Source organism: Danio rerio, chromosome 15, assembly GCF_052040795.2.
Source record: "Danio rerio strain M-AB ecotype USA chromosome 15, GRCz13ab, whole genome shotgun sequence".
NCBI classification, from domain to species: Eukaryota; Metazoa; Chordata; class Actinopteri; order Cypriniformes; family Danionidae; genus Danio; species Danio rerio.
The window spans coordinates 25370550-25393136 of NC_141035.1; the positions used below are offsets into that span (position 1 = coordinate 25370550).

Genomic DNA, 22587 nt, shown 5'->3' on the forward strand with positions numbered 1-22587 from the left:
AACATGTGTTTGTTGTAATAATTTGTAATAATGACAAAAAATACTAATTTGTGGATCTCGCTTACTTCCGGGTGCAGCTCTGGCTGATGTTTTCTGGGAAATTGTCTTACCCCTTGGTTTAGAGTGTGGTCCTGAAAAATCTTTGTTTGAAGGGGTGTATACCCCTTGCCCTTAGCCCTACGCCTTCAAGCTAAAGAGAATTAGGACACCACTACCCCTTCACGGGAACGTGCAAATAGAGGAGTAAGGGGAAGGGCTAAGTGGTAGAATTGGGATTGGGCCTAAGATGATGTACTATACTCGAAGAGCTACTTTTAGTCAAATCAGTAACAGTTTTTTTGGGAAGCATTTAATATAAGGGGGAAAACCATAAAGCAAAATTTGTGACTTTTGTATTTGGGACGATGACAGTTGGGGGAACAAAAATTCCCAAACAAACCAAAAACTTTATTATGTTTATTAAGTTTTATAATATAATTTATAATTATTACTTGGATTTATGATTTTACTGTTTATCTTTATGAATCTCTTATTGAAAGAGCACCGGCCACAGTGACTTCCTCTGAAGCACTTTTTGTTTGATTTCGGATTTATAAACCAAAAGACCACTTGGACCATTTTAAGAAGATTTTGTGGACTAAGCTGGCTTAAGTAGGTCGTATTTCATTTAAACTTGTTTTTCAGGGCATACTCACACTAGGTACAGTTGCCTTGAACCACGCCTAAGCGCAATTGTCCCCCTTCCCTTTTTCCCTGATGACCTGCACTCACACACTGCATTTTGCCTTCCATACCTGAGCATGCAAACAGAGGAGAAGTGCTCTCGCTCAGCACAGTGGAGATTGCTTTAGTAATATCGTTTAAGTCGTTTGATATGCAGTGATTTGCAGTCAAATACTTTTGGCGCTCATGAATTATCATAAAAGTCCTCTTGCTGCAGGCATTTGGAGGTTAGCTGAAGGTGCAGCTGACATGCAGTGAGGGGTTTGCGTCTTATTAAACTTTTTTAAATTAAAAATTAAGAATGATTAACAAATTCATATGAACCAGTCCCTTAAAAGTGACGTCGGGTCTTTGGTTTTGGGCTTAAGCGCGCTTTGCACTCACACTACAAGCATACCGCACCAAAGCCCAATTGAACTGCACACTGGACAACCTCTTCCAACTGCACCTGAGCCCAATTAGGAGCACTCACACTTTTCAAACGAACCAGGAGACGCACCTTGGAACGATTTGAATTGCCTAGTGTGAGTGCACCCTCAAGTTGGCATAGCTGGTGTTAAGCTGGTTTACATGACAAAAAAATTGGCCAAATGTAATTTGTTAATGGCATAAAATTTAATTTTCTCTAATAGACAGAGAGTATTCACATCAAACAAAGGCATATATTAATGACCACATTATGAGTATAGAATTATGGGAATTGTCATATTTGTTACATCCTATGGGGCTCCTGCAGAAATAATGTTGATAGATGAGCTAAAGAATTCAAAATGTATTATCATGGTAGTATGAAGCAGAGTAAGGCTAAAAGCCATCGAAACGATTTAATTGCAATTGCTAATGAGAGAAATAAGTTTGATGCTTCTGTTTTTTTCAGTCATGGTCTCGAAGAAGAACCAGCGTGGTTTTATCATACTTAATACAGTTTAGGTTTATGTTATGCTTCACTGTGCAGTCTAATTAAATGCACAACATATTAAAGCATATTTGATGTTTCCCTATTTTCTGAAAACCAAACCAGAATTTAAGGTTATATGATGTCGCTTACAACGCGGTCCTTGTTAGTAGTTGCTTATTTCTCTGGATTTAAACAGTATTTGGAGCATTTGGGGTATTGTACATCTAGGTACAGATGTCAGCAAAATAACAAAACACAAATTGTGCCTTTGCTATATATATAAACCATTTTACCCACAAAGTGCATTGTTTAGGCCAGAGTTGGTCAAGATTGGTTTTGGTGGGCTAACTTTTCTTCAGAGTTTTACCCTACACTTATTCCGTCACACATGAGGAAGCTGAATGTCTAAATGTAAATATAAAACTAAAGACAGGTGAGATTTTTTTCCCAAAGCCAGATCAAAACTCTCTTTCGGACTGAACCTGTTCACCCCGGATATGGCATTGATTGTGTTGCCATAGAGATATCTTAGTAGAACGTTATGTTTTGCAATATCTAAATTACAGTAATTATGAGAAGACGTGAACACCGTTAAAGCCCTAGCAGGAAATTACCAGTATGTTTTACTTTTTTCTGCAAATTGTTTTATTCCAGTTCGGCTCACGGAATAAACAGCTGAACAGTTCAGAAAACCCCCCTAAATTTACATTTAGTCATTTAGCAGACGCTTTTGTCCTAAGTGATTTGCCATTAAGGAGGCATTCATTGATTCAACAAAAAGAGGCAATACACACAAGAAGTGCTAACTATACAAAGTAACTTGTTTGTGTTCAGAGAATTCAGTGCTAGAGGAAGTGTTTTATTTTTTATTTTATTTAACGGATAGAGAGTGCTTTTACAGGTGGTCTTGGTTTTATTCTTCACAATGAAGGTGCTCTCAAAGAAAATGGGTTTTTAGCTGTCGTTTAAAGGATACAAGTGAAAATCGCAGTCCTAATTCAGGGCTAAAAAATTAAACTTTTTTTCTTGGTAGCATTGGTGATCCTAATTCAAAACCTAGGAGCAGCCAAAATGTAGTCGCATCCACCAAAATTATGTGCACCATTACAAGTTTTATATAAAAAAAATAGTACATTTGAAATTAACACTAATCAAAACTAACAAACAAAAAATATCTGCATGCACTCACTGACCCTACAGGCACTGCTTGACGTGAATGAGATGAACTGAGTTAATGATATATGACAATAAATAAAGTAGAACTTCTCATGCTTCAAATGTGTGGCAAACGTTGTTACCTGCAAACTTCATCCCTCAGACTTTACGGTGAATGGCTTAAATCATTAGTCAAAGCACACTTTAACCCATTGGAAGTCTTTTATCCACTCTTCAAAAAGTGTAAATGGTGGATTAACATTCACCACATGATCACTAATCAGATGTGTCATTATTTGTAACTTTAAGTGGTTTCTAAAACTAAATCTGTCAGTGTTATTTTTATTCTCTCATATCCAGACATGTACATTTTCACAGCTCTAGGTCCCTTGCATCTGAAGGAAGGCATTGACTGAGTAATTGACAACTGTTATTACCCAATCCATTTGCGTTCAGGTCAAGAGCAGTGGGCCAATCAGAAGAGCTTGAAGGTGGGACAATCATTGCAGGCTATAATTACTGTATCAAGTTGACATGTCAGTGGTTTTAAACCATTGCTAACGCTGCGTTTGGTGTTTGTAGGTGCAAAGATACAGTGAAAACTGGTTGCACAGCAACAATTTTATGCACAAATTGGTCGCATATGTAAAATTTCAGGCACATATGCGACCAAAATGGTCACAATTTCAAGCCCTGCTTACTAGTCTGGTACACCAACTACATACCGATTGCAGCTTGAACGTGTTTAAAGAATTTAAACTTTTGTTTCGGAACCTGTCTCGTTTGCCCAGTAAGCGCGGTTCGTTTGGCATATGTGAAACCACCAATCGCGCTAGGATCATCGGCAAATCAATCGCTTGAATGAGGTGGTCTTGGCTCGATTGAAACTAACTCTGGAGCGGAACGATTGCAGTGAGAAAGCGATACGATCCGAGCGCGGTTATATCACTGTGTTTTATAAATATGTAATAGGCATACGGCTATATGAAGAGAGAATTATGAGTAGGGCGGGAAGTTTCGCGAGTCTCCGGATGCTCGCAAACGAGTGATAATCTCCTGGTAATCTCGCGTCTCCTTCCCGGTCCTCAAATAGACTACATCGCCCACCCTTCTCACCCCTCTCCACCACATCTCTCCTCACTCTTCAGACACGTTGCGAGCACCTTGTCAAACACCACCAAACCACCACCTCTCCTGACAGCTGAGCGGGATAAACCCTGACACTCACCAATGTGAGGAGAGTTTACGCGCATGTGACTTGTTTCAGCTCTTTTGGTTCGATTAGAAACTTTGCAGTGTGAAAGCGAACCGCTCCAAGAGCAAAGAGCAACAATGTAACATTTGTAATCTCTGTTTTGGAACAACTGAATCGATTAACAGGTGTGAAAATACCCTTAATGATGCCCTTTTAGATGTAAATTCTAAGAGTTTAGATGTTACCTGGTGGATCTAGGATGCTGTAAATTTGTTTTTATAGTCTACTTGGCATTTTTATAAAGATTTGACTTGTAAGATTATCATTATTGTGTAATGACTTGCGTGTAGATATATAAGCTACTAATATGGGCCTACATAAGCATTAGCACCTGTGAAAAAATTGTTTACCTGTGTTCAGTCAGTGAGTAAAATCACTGTATTTTTGCTACCCTAAAGGCCCCCCTAATAACCTTAAACGTCAGTGCGATATATCTGCATTAGAGGCCTCTAATAACGACATGTAAAAGATTTTTTTTTTTTTCTAAATTTGGGTCTTTCAGGGTTAAACTCTTAATGGTTATAGTTTGGTAAACATGCAGACAAAGTGAAATTAGTTGCTGGTCAATTGGAGGAGCCTACAGTAATATAAGTAGTGAATAGAGTTGCGGCCAATGTAGAGCACCCGAATGAAACCAATCCATGTAGGCCAACTCACTCTTGAAGAGACGCATGTAAATATGTAAAGCAATTCTGTTGACTTAAGGATCATTGCACAGAACGCTCAAGCTGTTTCTAGTGAACCTGCAGTATTTGAACTTTGGTTAATATTTGTTTTTCAGGCCATTGTCTAATTCAAACAGTCGACTGAGTGCAGGGAAAATCGATTACTGTCCGACGATCCTCAACTGAGACCGTCAAATTAGTCCCAGGCTCTTGGATATTGAAGACACAATCTATTGCTTGCAGACAAGATGTTTATCTGAGAAACGCATATGTCCTGGCTCACCTTGCTTCGGCTCTATTTTACACAGTTACATGGTAATCTAGGAGCATGATGACGGTGGGTGTCAGAATACGGAGGCTGGGATCTCGAGAAGGGAAAGAAAGCTTTTATTCTCACGGAGTCCAAGGTCAAGGTGCTCTTGTGTGCTACAGTATAGTTTCACACATACATCACAGAAAGATGACAAAACACCTGAGGATGAGTGAAGAGGAGTAGGAGCGCAGTAGAGAAAAAAGCAGCTTTTGAATTGAAGCAACATTCAGTCGCCTGTGTCCAGGGTAACATGGCTTATGTAATGCAGTGACTTTAAAAAGTTGGTTAAATTTAGATCAAAATATCAGAGTAGCTTGGAAAAAAATCTAAACAGTGATGGAGTTTTTTTATTTGTATTTTTTATTTAAAGGGGTTCTATCATGCTCTTTTATAATATCTTGATATTTTTAGGGAGGTGTACTTGAACATGTTCTCATGTCTGGTGACTTAAAAATGCTGTCAATTTTCATATATTTCATTCATTACATTATAACAACATATTTCTCCCCAGTCTGGCTGTTTCTCAATTCCAAGAACACAGAGAACGGACTTGCGTTCTTGTGGAGACCGGTCTTGCCAGGTGTCCTCGGAAGAACGAACTCAGGAGACCGCGAGGGCAGAGAATGCGTACTTTGAGAAATGGGATGCTGCGTTCTTCCAGATGGTCACGTGACCTTCACGCGTTTTAAATAGTAAGTTATTTAAACATTACAGCACTCATACAACGATTTATTGTTTCCCCCCTCTTCAAAATATATACTTTGCATAAAAACATTATAAATATACATACTCTGCATAATATAAATAAAACAGATTTTAATACGAATTTCAGCAAACAAACAACCCTTAATGTGTTTATTCCTTTATTAAGATGTCCATGGTAATGTTTACTTTCACCGTTTCATTTAGGGAAACTCCTAAGGTAAATAAGTGATATCTCTGAACTTTAATAATAAATCTAAATAAAATGCAGCGCTTCCCACCTCCAGTCGCAATGACTTCTGGGACTTCCAGAGTGAGTTTGGTGCTCAAGTCTGCATCAGTGCGTCCTCGATATCAAGAACACATCCGGGAAGTTTCACGCGTCCTCCGTACTTGCGGTCTTGAGTATTGGAACTGAACTTAGGCAGCTGATGATGACGTTGCACGAGAACACGAGGACGCATATTGAGAAACAGCCTAATACAGACGAATTGCTTATTTTCAGGTTTGATGAAAGCCCACCATCTGAAATACACAAAGACTTGTAATTGGTTAGCTGTCCCAGGACATTGTGATTGGCAAGCAGCTTAGTTGATGTTTTAGTACTGTCACAACCCTGGCCAAAACCAGACATTCATTCATTCATTTTTCTTTGGCTTAGTCCCTTATTTATCGGGTCACCACAGCCGAATGAACCACCAACTATATTGGCATATATTATTGGCAGATCCACTTTAAATAAATCACATAACTTTTCTATTCCCACTGATGATTCTGTCTTTACCCCCTCCCTTCAGGTAAAGAGTCTGGGGTCGTCTTCGACAGCACCCTTTTATTCACTGCATATGTTAATAATTTCACCCGGTCCGCTTATTTCTACCTTAGAAATATAAATTGTTTACGTCCTTCCCTCACACCTCATTCAGCTGCCATTCTTGTTCATAGTTTAGTCACATCCGGTTAGATTACTGTAATTCCCTTTTGTAGGCCGTATTGTCACACAAAAAAAACCTCTATCTGTCACATCACACCCATTCTACAACAGCTTCACTGGCTTCCGATCTTTTTTCAGAATTATTCATAAAATACTTCTCACTTTAAAGCCATCCACAGTCTTGTTCCTCCATACCTTGCTAATCTAGTTCATATCGCCACACCTTCTCGAACACTCAGGTCTTCTTCTTCCATTCACCTCACTGTTCCCTCTGTCTGCCTTGTCACCACAGGGAGCAGATCCTTCAGCCACTCTGCTCCTCAGCTTTGGAATTCACTTCCTCCTGATCTCCGTAAATTAAGCTCTCTTTCACAATTTAAATCAAAACTCAAAACACATCTGTTTAGAACAGCTTATGCACTTTAACTCGACTGCATTTTTAAAGTTTGTATTGTATTCTATTGACTTTTATTGTGTTTTTATTTAAACTGATCGTTCTAGCTGTCCTGTACGGTGACCTTGAGTGTCATGAAAGGTGCCCTTTAAATAAAATGCATTATTATTATTATTATTTTACTTGAGTGATGCCTCTCCAGCTGCAACCCAGTACTGGGTAACACCCATACACACTCGCATTCACACATGCACTTATATATTATGGCCAATTTAGTTCATCCAGTTCGCCTACTGTAACCCACACCAATGCAGAGAAAACATGCAAGCTCCACACAGAAATGCGTCGAACCAGCGACCTTCTTGCTGTGAGACAACAGTGCTAACCGCAGAGCCACTGTGCCGCCCATCAAAATGAATGGTTTGTAAAATATACACTATGGAGATGGCAATGATAACCCTTTTGCACATATTTAATGATAAGCATTATTTACAGTAGTTAACAGTTAAGGGAACGGATGGATGGTTTATTCTTGTCCAAGGTAAACAGCCACTTATTGTCATGCATTTTAGGAGAAACTGACGAGTCTGTGTTGTAAATCAGCAGCTCTAATCTGTCCACTGCAAGGCAGACTATGTTAGCAGGCATAAGCCGTCAAAAAATTAATAAAGATGATTATTGTTAAGAGGATAGTTTACTAAAAAGAAACTCTCTATACTAGGTAGTTTTAGACCTGTAAGGTTTTCTTTTAATTGTTTAACACAAAGGATATTTTGAGGTAAACTGAATCGTACTACCTTTGCCTTCAATAGGAAAAACAAATACTATGATAGGTAATGGGTAAAGGTTTCCTGCTTTCTTTAAAATATCTTCTTTGGTGTTCAACAAAGGGAAGGAACCCGTAAAGGTTTGGAACCAATTGAGGTAGAGTAACTAGTGAGTAGATTTTCATTTTTTTGGGGTGAAAAAACTATTTCTTGTATTTCTTTAAACTACAAAACATCAAATTATATGTTGTTACACATATTTGTGAATTGTAACTTCAAAGATTTCACAATATAATCAGCGGCAGGGTTATTGTTGTTTCACAATATTATATGTGGCATATTGTTTTGCCCCTCTGTGCCATTCCTTGTAAATTTTCAAAACAAATTTTATATTGTTTGAATTGATCAGTAAGTTATGGTACAAAAACATTTAATGAGTCGCTACTTTTCTGTTAGATTTATTTTTTACTTAAATGTCAATAAAAGTAACTTTAAAAAAAATGAATAAATGAATTGAAAACATTCATAAATCACCAAATACATGAAAGGAAATGTAATAATTATTACTTGTAGAGAAATAATTGTGAAATGTTAAAACTAAAATAGTCTTTTCTTGTTAAAGGATACATTGTTTTGTGCAGTGTATATTATTATTTATTAGTGCTGGGCCATTAATTACATTCAAAATAAAAGTTTGTTCTCACGTAATATATGTGGCTATACTGTAAAATGTTTATTATGTAAATACATGCATGCATGCATGTATTTGAGAAAAAGTTTATTTATATTATTATATAAAATTCATTCATTCATTTTCTTTTTGGCTTAGACTTTTATTAATTTGGGTTCACCACAGCGGAATGAACCACAAACTTATCCAGCCTATGTTTTACGCAGCGGATGCCCTTCCAGCTGCAACCCATGTCTAGGAAACATACATACACACTAATACGCTACGGACATTGACTGTGGGGGAAAACGGAGCACCCAGAGAAAACCCTCGCGAAAGCGGGGAGAACATGTAAACTCCACACAGAAATGCCAACTGACCCAGCCGAGGCTTAAACCAGCGACCTTCTTGCTGTAAGGCAACAACACTACCTACTGTGCCATTGCATCGCCTCAATTATATACTGTAAAATATATGTTTAAAATACAAATTATATATACATTTAAATATCTATGTAACAAAATTATTTTGTACAGTTACACACATAATAATACAAGCACATAATATGTCAAAACAAACTTTTATTTTGAATTTGATTAATCATGATAAATCCTTGCTGAGCATGGGGAGGACATGCAAACTCCACACAGAAATGCCAACTGACCCAGCCAGAACTTGAACCAGCAACTTTCTTGTGCAAACCACTGAGCTATGTTTACATTTTAAGATATTATAATGCTACTTCAGGCACAATCAAATATATGTTCCAAAAGCTGTCATATCTGTTTCCACCTCTGCTATCAAAAACAGCTCCAAATGAAAATGTTACACCAGCATGTTTGTTCTGATACAATTCTCTGTAATTTCATTCTGTCTATTGTTGTCTTGTTGAGTTAGCAATGTGTGTTGCATCCTGCTCTTAAGTCCAAATAGCTTTGGTGACAACTGTCCTTGCAAGCTAATGCGCAACCCTTTCACCCTGCTGCTCGTCAATTTGCTTTTGACCTTGTCCCACGCTTGCTCTTGAGGCTTCTGGATGCATCATAATCAGTTACAGTCCCCCAAATTCTATTATGCATCTGTTAATAAGGTTAGAATATATTTTGCGAGGGTCAAGTTGGCTTTTCCATTGAGAAATCAGTCCTGTCCGGTTTTAAAACCTAGTGCATTTGCTTTCCAGACTAGATGGAGCACAAGTTTACTTATGTAATGTACCGTTACAAGCAACACACACACACACAGACCGAGTAAATGATAGATATGTGGGTGCTTTATGAGCAAATGCAGCCCTGGGCCCGTAATGAGCTGCTGTATGAGTTTGAATGAGTTCACTGCACAGAGCGACTTTAATGAAACACTCTAATGACATCAACTGGAGCAGGAACAGATAAAGATGACATATTGTCCTATAATAATCAAAGTGAACTTCAGCGTTAATGTCAGCCGCATGTTTTCACCCTCATTCTGTTGTTGACGCAGTTTTAAGGTGAGCAATCACAAGGACAATGTGAATGAAAGAAGTTTTTTTTGGGGTGTGTGTTTGAAAACAGTGTTCCTTTCGTCTTAGCAGGGTGCAGCAGACAACTTTCATCGTGACATTTGCTTGTGTGGCAGTCAGTAGATTTAGATTTACAGCAGATTTTTCTGCTTGGCTTTATCTAAACTTTTGTCTTTACATATTTGTGTTTGTTAATCTTCACTTTGATGCAACAAAACAGTCACAACATTTGTCATAAAATGCTTGTTTTTCCATCAGATTACTGATAAAAAGCACCAGGGCATACCAATTCATAAGAGTGTTTTTTTTTTTTTGTAGAAAGACAGCTGTTGGAACTAGTGGTACTGTAAATAATTTTTAAAACAATTATATATACTTTTACATTGCACTTTTTATGGCATAATCCTTTTTGGTGTATGTTTTAATAAAAGACTGGACCAGAGGCAGTTCTAGGATTTAATCCTTAGGGTAGTTCAGCTTTTGCTACTGTTTCATATATGAATTGAACATTATTTATACAACAGTTCTGTCTGGTTCTTGAATCTGATTGGCTGATAGCATTGCGATATTCTGCAATATCAGCACTCGAACAGCCTCTTCACCATTGTGTGTAATAACCCTTTAGAGGAGAAAGTCTCAGCGTCATTTTAATTTTAAACTTGATCAAATCATTATAAAACAGGTAAGTGACTTTCTAAGTTGTGATCTCTCTTTTGTATATTGTAGTGCTGTATTTATACCATAGTCTGGTAGTGTTTCTAGTAGTGTTTGCTTTGTTTTAGTTTTTTCTGGGTTAACCATTGTGATATCTTGAATCCAACTGAGAAATAATGGGAAATGTCTTTAGACTGATTGCATTTCATGTCGTTCAGCGTTATAATCTTAAAGTGTGAGCAAAACTACCTGTTTTAGATCCAGATCATTTAACAATACTGCAGCTCTACACTGAATGCACTGATGTGACCGAAAACACCTTTAATAACCAATGAAAGACTTTATGAATTTCATGTCACATAATTTCCCTACTTTGGCAGACACAGCACAAAAACACTCACAGCTAAATTACCACACATGCAAAATAACAACAAATAAATTAAGTAAAATAAGAAAAGCTTAGTTTAAAGTTTTTTTCTTATTGACATTCTTTGATTCATTAGTTTCATTAAGTTATTTATTTATTTAGTTAGTTAGTTAGTTAGTTAGTTAGTTAGTTAGTTAGTTAGTTAGCTTAATATGATACTGAACTGAAAATGAACTTTTAAATAAATATTTAAATATTTTAATAGTTGATGACTGGATGGCTGGAATGACAGACTGGGGTGCTATAGACCACCTAAAAAGGGCCCAAAACTGCCCCTGGAGTGGGCTTTACATTCAAACTACACCTCATGAAGTTATGGCAATTTGTTGAACTAGCCCTTTGAAAACAATACAGGTCTCCATGTGTGCAAAAGTATTTCATAGAATTTTGGTTCCTCAGAAAAACCCTAATGTGTTAAAGAACCACATGTCTTTGGACTGGAGAACATGCAAACTCTACAAAGAAATGCCAACTGGGCCAGCCTGGACTCGAACCAGATACCTTCTTGCTGTGAGGTGACCATGCTAACCACTGAGCCACCGTGCCACCATATAAAGCACATTCAAAAAAAATCTTAACTATAACTAAACAAAATAAGGTTAGTGTATCAAACTTATGGTTAATAAACAAAAACACATTTGCTTTATTTGTGGTAAAGACATGGTACTGTAAATTTTTTAGAATCTTCCCTGTAAAAGTTCAATCAATGTTGGATCACTGAACCATTCATGCTGATGTAAAAATCTGATACATGGACATAAAGTATATACAAATTAAATATAAAACATATGTAATATATTTAAACGTAAATGTACATATTTGTAATTCCAATTGTTAAAAAGATCTAAAAGTGGCCATTTTTGCAATATTTAAAATATATATATGGCATCCATGACATTTCATCTACGTGAAGACCGTATATAAACCCGAATGTCATATTATATATGTAATTTGCATATATGTACTGATATACATATCAGATTTATATGTCATACTGTATGTATCAGTTGCATATATTGCCATATATCAGATTTCTATGTAGGACATCAATTATAATTTCAGACTTTTAGGTCCACATGATTAAATTGAAACACTTGTACTTAAGCACCAAACGGTTAATATGATAACATTTGCATTAGCAATAAAACTGTGATTTGTCTATGCTGTTTTAGTCAAAGTCGTTTAAATTTCCTCAATTATCGAACCATCCACGCTTGGCAGTGCTCTAGTGACTACACCAATCTTTGCCAATGGAGCTCGTTGGAAAGAGACAGTGTGTGTGTGTGCATTTCTGAGCAGCACTTGTGAAAATGAGCTTTGGAGTCCTCAGGAGTGCCGTGATGATAACCACCATCATCTCTCCTCACATCCTGAATGAGATCTGTGCAGCCGCCCAATGCTGTTGTTTGCTGATGAAGCATAAACCAGCCGAATTATGAAAGACTAAGGCTGAATCTATTTACATGAAGCCATGCTTGATGTGGCAAGCAGAAACCGTGTCATAACATTGACAGTCTGTTTAATTAAAAAGGATTGACGTGCAACCATAATGGGATGTTTACTACAGTCATAAGGCTTCTAATCAGCATGTGTAATCCATCTGCTGGAGGTTGAGGATGCAAATGCCCACGTTTCTGCAACGCCTACACTGGTGCCCTCATGTTGGATTTTACATCGCAGTTGCCTACTTCAACGTGCAGCATTGGGACACCTACGTTTCTGAAATTACCCATCTGGTAAGCTTTGTCTTCATGGTGCACATCTCAAAATTTCCCCAGGCATGAATGTCAAAGTGACACAGATGTAACACTTTTAAAGATAAAGTTTCTTCATTGGGTTCTTGATGATCCTTTAACGTCCATTGAACTTTTTCATTCAAAAAGGTCTTTAGGTTATTAAAGTAGACTTCTCATGTCCTTTTTTTAAAGATTCAATTAAATTTAATTTAAGTTAACTTGTATGGCGCTTTTCATAATGATTTTTTCAAAGCAGCTTTACAAAAGCTGCACATTATTGCATTACAATCAGAAAAGATAGGGAGTTGTGTATAGAGTGGACATTATTTATAAACAGTTAAATCTAGCCTATATATATATATATATATATATATATATATATATATATATATATATATATATATATATATATATATATACTAAAACAACAGTTTGAGATGGTAATCCATGCTTTTGTGACCACTCTGTTAGATTACTGTATGCACTGAGGAGAGTAGTATCGGGTCAGCTATTGGCCATTTACAAATGTTGCAAAATGCTTCAGCATGCCTGTTAACTGATAATTGCGAATATGACCAATGACCACATTTCCCCCGTGTTAATTAAGCTTTTAGAATACAGTTTAAGATTCTTATATTTGTTTTTAAATCTCTAAATGTTCCTGCCTCTCCTTTTATCTCTGAGCTGATACACCCCTATAAGCCCACTTGTTCTCTCAGGTCAGCAGATCAGCTACTCCTGATTGTTCCAAAAACAAAGGGTATGCTTAGAAGGGATTTGTTCTTTAACTGTGGAAGGTCCTAGACTTTGGAATGATTTGCCGCTGCCCACCTCCTCCGTGTTCACATTTAAGTCCGCTCTTAAAACCCATTTGTTTTCGTTGGCATTTGACACATGATCTTAATACCTGGCTATTTTGATTTATGTGCCTTTTTAGGTAGTTTAGCTATATTTTATCATGTATTTTATGTATTTTATAGATATTATGCTTATTTTGTTGTATATTTTCTGTACAGCACTTCTATGTTTTTAAAGTGCTCTATAAAATTTGACGTGACTTGACTTAACCTGCAATTATATAGTATGTTGTGTCCTTCCAAAAAAGGTGATGTCAATGTGTACATGTTCAATGAACCCTCAAGTATTCCCAGAATGTCTTTGCTAAGATTCAAGTCAAAATAGCCCAACAGATAATGCATTATATCATGCTAAATGTTCAAATCATTGTGTGTGCCTTTTAATGCAAATGAGCTGCTACTCACCTCCCTCCATCCAGAAGTGGGTGGTGCCTTTATAGCTCATGCATTGGTGTAAACTAGTCACAGCACATCCATGTCAACACGCACAATATACACTTATTTATGTTGGAAACACACACAAAACAAGAACACACAAGTTCATGCTGCACTCTCAGAAGTAAACCCAGCAAACAATGTTTTGTTTAATAGACATCTAAATGTAGACAGCTTGGCTAAAACAAGGCTAAACTTGGGCTGTCAGTGAAAATCTAATAGACATCTAAAGACCCGTGCACACCGAGATGTTTTTTGCTCGCGTTTTCTGTCGACATTTAATGCATCGTAACTAAATAAAGGGTGTCAATGTGATTATGCACACCAATGCGCAAAACGGTAGGCGCAAAAGCGTCATTTAAAAAAAAAAAAAAAAACGCTTCATGCTTGTTTTTTTGACGCGCGACGTCAAAACCTCCACCAATCAGATCGGCACTTTTGTTTACATTAAAGAAGATACCCAGAGGCGATATGAACGTGGAGCTGCTTATTGCTCTGTGAACAATAATCATTTCTTCATTGCTAGAGCTGGAGCTGCTGCTTGAACCATCCATGCTTATTCGAGTCACTAGTAAATTTAACAACAAGCATGTGAACTTCCGCTCCTCCACTTCTTCTGTTTTATAACCGGGTGTCAGAAGCTTATAGTTGTGTAGCGCCATCTAACGTCAAAAGAGTGATTTAACATACTCTTCTGCTTGACGGCAATGAAAAGCGCTTGGGTTTGAACACTGAAAAACGTCTTGTAAAACGCTGACGATAAACGCAAACTAATAACGTCCAGGTGTGTAGGAGCCTTAAGAATAGCCCAAAACTAGACGTTTTGTCAATTAGACAGACTTTATATGTGGAGTCATTCATTTCTGTTTATTTAATGACTAGTCTAGTTTTGGCCTATTCTTAGCCGTCTATTAGATTTACACTGACAGCCTAAATTTAGCTTTTTTTTTAGCCATGTTATGTTTAGACGTTTATTAGAAAACTTTAAAAAAAATGCTTGCTGGGAGGGTACGAGAGCTGTCACTGGGGTGGTACCTTTTTAAAAGGTACACATTTGTACCTAAATGTCATTATTATTACTTTAAGGGTACATATTAGTACCTAAAAAGTACAAAAGTGTACCTCTTAAAATGCTTAGGTACAAATACATGCTTTTAAGGTACCAGTATGGATCCTTTAAGTACAAATGTATCTTTTGAAAAGGTACCACCCCAGCTGTTGAACCCTTATTTTCAAGAGTGTGTAATGCTGGTTGTGTGTGTAAACACCTGAAGGATACATTTGCATGTGTACCAGTACATTAGATCGGTGAAACTGAAGCATTTCTTGGACATGGAGACATAACACATTTTCAACATAACTCAGCCAGACCTCGTCCCCTCAAGCTCGCCTTAGGTGGGAATCATTTACATTTGAGAAATTGTGATTCTGTATGTGCATTCTTGGAAGAAAACACAGGACCTGATGCTTTGTAACTTCGCAGATCTTTTTCATGCTCAAACAGCAACATTATATGGTAAAAGAATTTAAATGTGTAACTAATATTCTTCACACTTCTGAAGTAAATTGTTCACCAAAAGGTTCTTTGGCAAACCCAAATTGAATCTTCTATGGTGCTGCTTTATTTTAGAAGACTGTGTGGATAGAGTACACAGCAACTTTCATAATCTCAGAATATCTTCTGCCATCATTATCTTTATTGATTTTTGTTGATGTCTGAATCCGATTGGTGACACTTTTGACAGTGGTTTAGCTTCTGAGCTCAGATTTTACATTGGGCATCAATAGAAAGATTTTTTATTTCATAGTTAAATGACTATCATTTCTTGCTTTTTATAGCCATTTAATATTCTTTAAACCAAGCATTCAATTATAAAACATGTGTTCATTTGGTGTTTAGGTCAGATTGCTCAGTGTTATACAAACACAGTATTTTAAACAGTGGTAATTAGAAAGCTGGTTTATTCAGACACTTTTCAGTAAATGAGATTTCAAATAAATCTTAAGTTTAAATATACTACATTTGTCATTTAGTGTCCTTTTTTTATTTAGTTTAGACAAATATGAGTGGCTGCTTAAAACAGAATCGATTTTCATGATTTTAAAGCTAGCTAAACTTCAGTGTTTCTCAACCACGTTCCTGATGGACCACCAGCACTGCATGTTTTAGATGTTTCCTTTGTCTTTGACACCCATTACAGGTCTTTCAGTCAATCTTGAAGTGCCAATGATCAGAAGCATGTGTGTAAGATAAGAAAATGAGCAGAGCTGGTGGTCCTTCAGGAATGTGGTTCAGAAACTCTGGCCTACTTTATAAAAATGTAGCTATTTATTAAAACACATATTGAATAAAAGTAAATATTCATTTTATTTATGCCTGTTTATTTATTGGCTAATAAATAACTGTATTCACAAAATAGACAAGCTTGATATTAGTGATCACAAGACAAAAGCCTTGTACATGCAAAAGTAAAAGACTTCAGAACTGGACAGCGCCCATGGGCTCAGCTCACATGCATTAAGTTTACTTCGAGTAAGCCCTATCTAGCTGCATTTATGTGAGATAGTCCAGTCCACAACATGTACATTTTGACAACTGTTTGTATTCTTGACAATTCAGCCACAAGGGGAACAGATTGCATTCTGAGGGAACTAAAATCATGCTAGTATTAGGTGACTTACCCTAATTGTTTGTTCCTGAATTGTAATTCCTGAAGCTAATAAAAAAAAATTTTTGGCTATCAATATGTTCGGACGGTGTGTTGCTCGGGCATTCCAAATAATATGTGTGTAAAAAATCTACCTACTATTTGCTCCCTGTTCTCTGTCTTGGCAACAACAACTGCAGCTATTTCAAGCACATCATGCTTTTTAAAGGCAATAAATAATGCTTACAAATACCCGTAATTTAAGAAGTGCAAATGTAAACGATAGTTAATCGCTTTGTGTTTATTTAAATGCTTCTTTCCCATAAAATTGGCATAAGGTCAGGAGTAAAAATAGCTGTGCATTTTGGGTGTGATTTCCTTTCTGCAAATGTAGTAAACAGTAACAGTACTGTTTGAATGCCAAAAAAGAACCAACACAAGATGTTAGTAAGCCTGGCTCTATATGGCTTTCCTAAAGTTAAAGAGATGTGTTAATTAGCATAGTTTACAAGCTTATCGTAGGGTTAAAACACTTAGGGATTTACTGAGACACATTTTAGGATGTTGTACTGTTTCTTTAAACACCTTTAAATATTTATTTTTATTATTGCACACTAAATATGATATTTTCAGCCGTAATGTAAAAAAAAAAAAAAAAATTGACCTCATGTTGCCTCTAAAACAGGGTTACATTTTTAAAGATTTAAGCAATGGAAAAAGCGTTCTGAGAGGTGTTTTGACACTTTAGAGCCACCATACAAGCAAAAAGTTCAATACAGAATGCTGCCATTTAAGCTACAGATAACTTTATGACAAACAGAATGTGGCGGGCAGTTGAGAACCCATGACTGGATTTAGTGACTAGCTCTCTCCCCTGCTGCTGCTTGGTGTGCGCGTAAGTGCACGTGTGAACATTTGACGTGGTGCCCACAGACATTATAATGGGTTCATCTTCCAGTAGGACAATCACCCAAAACACACTGAATATATATACAGTGGCTTCACAACAACTCGGTGAATGTCCTTAAGTGGCCTAGCCAGAGCCCAGACCTAAATCCTGTTGAACATCTCTAGAAAGATCTGAAAATGGCTGTACACCAACGCTTCCAATCCAACCTGATAGAGCTAGAGAGGTACTACAAATAGGAATGGGCAAAATTCCCAAAGACAGGTGTGTCATGATTATGGCCTCATATTTAAAAAGACTTGAGGCTTTAATTGCTGCCAAAGGTGCATCAACAAAGTATTGAGTAAAGGCTGTAAATACTTATGTACATGTAATTTTTCAGGATTTTTATATTTAAATTTGCAACAACAAAAAAAAAAAAATAATAAAAAAATAAAATAAAATAAATAGCCACTCCCAGTCTCTGTTCAGGATTTGTTTACGTACGTGAATGTGTGAGGTATCAAAAGCAATGTATCAAAATTCCACTCATTTCCTGCATATGAATAGGAAAAAACGCTTACAGAAATGTTGCACTTTAGTGTGTAAAGACTTTAACTATAGACAATAACTTTTATAATTTGATGGTGCAGATCTCACCTTCAATAACTGCAAATTAATCGATAAGAAAATATGATTGAAAGCTAATATTGTCATATACTTAATTCACTATATCATTGTTGGCTACCACTGAAATTTAAGGCCAAAACTTGTTTTGTCAGGACACACTTTCGCAAGACTTTCGAGAGTAGGTTGGTTAAATAGTTGTAGTTTTCCTAATGTGAAACAGACTGCACAGTTTAGATTTTGTCATAAATGTTTTCCTTTTCTTTTCAGTGTTTTCTGTCCTTACTTTCTATTTTAGCATGCATTTGCATTTAGTGTTTTCTCTTCTGTCCACGACCCTGCTGTAATAAAGTCAGCAGTTGCGAGCCGCTGATTTAGGGAGTGTTAGTTTGGGTGCTGCAGCTCTTTCTCAGGGTTGGAGGTGTCTGGTGCTGATGGCCCAGCTGCTGCCCGTGTCTGATTTAAGACTCCGGCTTCAGGAAATGCCTACTCATGAGTCCAGGCACGTCACAGTCTCCAGACCAGAGGAAGTTCACTGCTATTCACCACTGATGCCTAAATGAGACTCTTCTGTCCTGCAACGGCCCTGGCACACACACACACACACACACACACACACACACACACACACACACACACACACATGCATACACACCTCGCTCTCTCTCTTTCACAATGTCAGATAACAGCACTTCCTTTTCTGAGACACTTCATTCTTATCATTTCCTGCTCCAGCTCTGTGATGAATCACTTTTTTTTCTGGTTAGAGGCCCGGCAAGCTAATTCTTCTTCCCTGGCTCCAGACTCTTCAGCCTGTCATTGTCTGTTTACCCTTTTTTATTTTCTTTGTTTGTTTATTCTCTTGTTTAGCAGTGAATTTATTTTGCGTTATAATGAAGATGTTCTCTTGGAGAATCACACAATTAATGCACATATACTTGCATATACATTGAGTACAGAAAGTATTCAGACCCCCTTACATTTTTCACTCTTTGTTATATCGCAGCCATTTGCCAAAATCATTTATTTTCATTTTTTCCCTCATTAATGTACACACAGTACCCATACATCGACCAAAAAAAAAAAAAAAAAAAAAAACCTAACAACGACGACATAGAAGAATTGAGACCCTTTGCTGTGACATTCTGTATTTAACTCAAGTGCTGTCCATTTATTCTGACCATCCTTTAGATGCTTCTACACCTTTATTAGTCCAACTGTGCTTGATTATACTGACTGGACTTTATTAGGAAAGCGACACACAAGTCTATATAAGACTCTACAACTCACGATGCATGTCAGAGCAAATGAGAATCATGAGGACAAAGGAACTGCCTGAACAGCTCAGAAACAGTATTGTGGCAAGGCACAGATCTGGTCATAGTTTCAATAAAAATCTGCTGAACTTAAGGTTACTAAAAGCACAATGACCTCCATAATCTTTAACTGGAAAGCGTTTGGAATGACTAGAACCTGGCAGTCTGGCCAAATTGAGCTATCGTGGGAGAAGAGCCTTGATGAGAGAGATAAAAAAAGAATCCAAAGTTGAATGAAAGATGAATGCAAACAGGTACAGGGATATCCTGGACCTGAACCTTTACCATAGTGCAATGGACCTCAGACTGGGCCAAAGATTTACCTTCCAACAAGACAATGACCCTAAGCACACAGCTAAAATAATAAAAGTGGCTTCACAACAACTCTTTGACTTCTTGAATGGCCCACCCAGAGCCTTGACTTAAACTCAATTGAGCATCCCTGGAAAGACCTAAAAATGGCTGCCCACCAATGTTTACCTTCCAACCTGACAGAACTGGAGAGGATATACAGAGGAATGGCAGAGGATGCCCAAATCCAGGTGTGAAAAAATTGTTGCATCTTTCCCAAAAAGATTATTATTAAAAGACTAAATACTTAGCAAAGGGTCTGAATACTTTGGACACATTTCAGTTTTCTTTTTTAATAAATCTGCAAAAATGTCAACAATTATGTGATTTTTTTCTGTCATTAATGGGAAAAAATAACTTAAATGATTTTAGCAAATGGCTGCAACATAACAAAGAGTGAAACATTTAAGGGGATCTGAAAACTTTCCTTTCCCATTATGTGAACATGATATACTTTGCTCCACTGCAGTGACTGGTAACTTATAGGAGGGCCCTTTAAAACATTCAAGCACAAGAAGAAAGAGCTAAACTGAAGTAATTAATGCATCTTAGGACAACAGACATGGCAGACATTATTTCAAGCATTACCTGTCACCAGTGCTAATGCAAACCAGCACATTCATTCACTTCACACAGCTGCTGGAATATCTTTTGCTGTTGTGTGTAGGGCCGAGCATTAGACACAAACTTCTTCCACAGAGTATATAAAGTGAAAAGTTTAGCTTTTTGTTTCTTGTTGTAAATATCAGAGGGGTAGTTTAAATTGCTTTTACAAATAATAGCCATGATAATAATTATTTTTCTGTGCTAACCAAAAGTGTTAGGTACAGAGGGTAATTTTAGAGAATTTACTGGCAATTGTTCTTATTTTATTTATTTATTTTTAATTATTTACTTTGACATGTTTAATTTAAGCAGTTTGACATTAAAATTGTATTATATTGTACATTAGTAAATTTACATAATGTACATTACAAATATTAATGCAAATATAAGGAAAATCTATTAGATACGACAATTTGTATCAAGTAATAGCAAAATGATCATATTTGTTACACCACCAGCATAGCGTGCAAACCATGAAGAAGTGTTTGTTCAACAAAATACATGTGGTATAAAACCGATACTATTAATAATTTAATATTTACAGAAACAGAGCTTTCAGAGATGTTTTTCCAAGGTTTCAGCGTTTAATTCAGCCACAGAAAGCTATTTATCTATTCCTCTATCTATCTATGGTATAATAGGTTTATCAATTTACAAATAATAGGCATGATCATAATTATCAATCTGTCCTAACCAATTATTGATTGATAGATAGATAGATAGATAGATAGATAGATAGATAGATAGATAGATAGATAGATAGATAGATAGATAGATAGATAGATAGATAGATAGATAGATAGATAGATAGATAGATAGATAGATAGATAGATCGATAGATCATATTATCATACTTTCATTACCTCATTCATCTTTTTTTGGTCAGATTCATATATCATTTGATCATCATCATCTTATGCCCTAGCATTATGTGTTGTTTTTATCATGATTCTATTTTTACAGTTCCATCTGTCACATTATCTTCATATCTATCTGTCATTTTTTCATTCTATATACTTTTTCTTTGGATACATCATTTCATCATTCTGTAATTTTGTCTTTTATTCGGTTTGTTGTCCTGTCAATCATTCTCTGTGTCATATTATAGTTTCATGATTCTGTCAATCATTTCATAGCCCCACCTGTCATCTCACCATTTTGTTTCTTATTGCATGTGTGTGTAAGTGTGTATTTTCCTCTTGAGCCAGTATATCATTTCATCTTTGCATTGTTTAATCTTTAATTGCATCGATGTTATCTTGCTATTTGTGCTTATATCATTCTCTCTGTTATTACATCTAATGTTTAATCATGCCATCATCTTGTTCATCTGTCACTTCATCGTTATATCTTACAATTTCATCGCATCATGTATTTTTTCATTGCATACATCATTATACCTCTTCTCTTGTTTTATCTTTCATCTTTTTGCTGTCCAATCTATCATTCTGTGCCGTTCTGTTGTTTCATGATTCTATTTTTATCAGTCCATCTGTCATTTCATCGTGTCATCTGTCATTTCATCATTCTATAATTTCATAATTCCATTTTTCCATTTCATTTATTTCACACACATTTTCTTCATTCTATCTTTTGCTCTATCTATCATTCTAGCAGGCATTCTGTCTATTGTTTCATCATTTCATCTATCTTTTGTATCATCACATCTGTCATTTCATTATATTTATCATTAAATCCTTAATTTGTTATTCTACCTACTATTTTTATCATTCTATCTGTCATTGTTTTAGCCATCTTTTTTTCATTCTATCATTCCATGAAGGCCTCCTATAAGAGTTTATAATATTGTAACTTCGTTGCAGTGTTATTGTTGCTAGATTGACTAGCTTTTCCTCTTGGCATTGAGTAAAATGATACAATTATAAAAAAAAGCATCAACTGAAATAAGTATTTGATGTCCACATATTTAATTATTATGTTAAGTGTATTATCCCAGATTAAACCCAAATTGATTGACCCTGTCTTGGTTTATTTTGCGATATTGACTAACTGACTGCACATTCTCACTTAAAAATTTTAGGAATGTTAGCACAGCCCTTGAACAAATTG

At 36.3% G+C, this 22587-nt stretch overlaps 1 protein-coding gene across 6 annotated transcripts in view; it reads left to right on the forward strand.

The window, feature by feature from the left end:
* grik4 (glutamate receptor, ionotropic, kainate 4) overlaps positions 1-22587 on the forward strand; it is a 647123-nt gene that overhangs the window by 142693 nt on the left and 481843 nt on the right. The window contains exon 3 of one of the 6 annotated variants that reach the window (XM_087284137.1): positions 5521-5701. The exons of the other annotated variants lie outside the window; for them this stretch is intronic. The gene's annotated coding sequence lies outside the window, so the exon portion shown is untranslated. The remainder of the gene's footprint in view (positions 1-5520; positions 5702-22587) is intronic. 6 annotated transcript variants of the gene reach the window in all.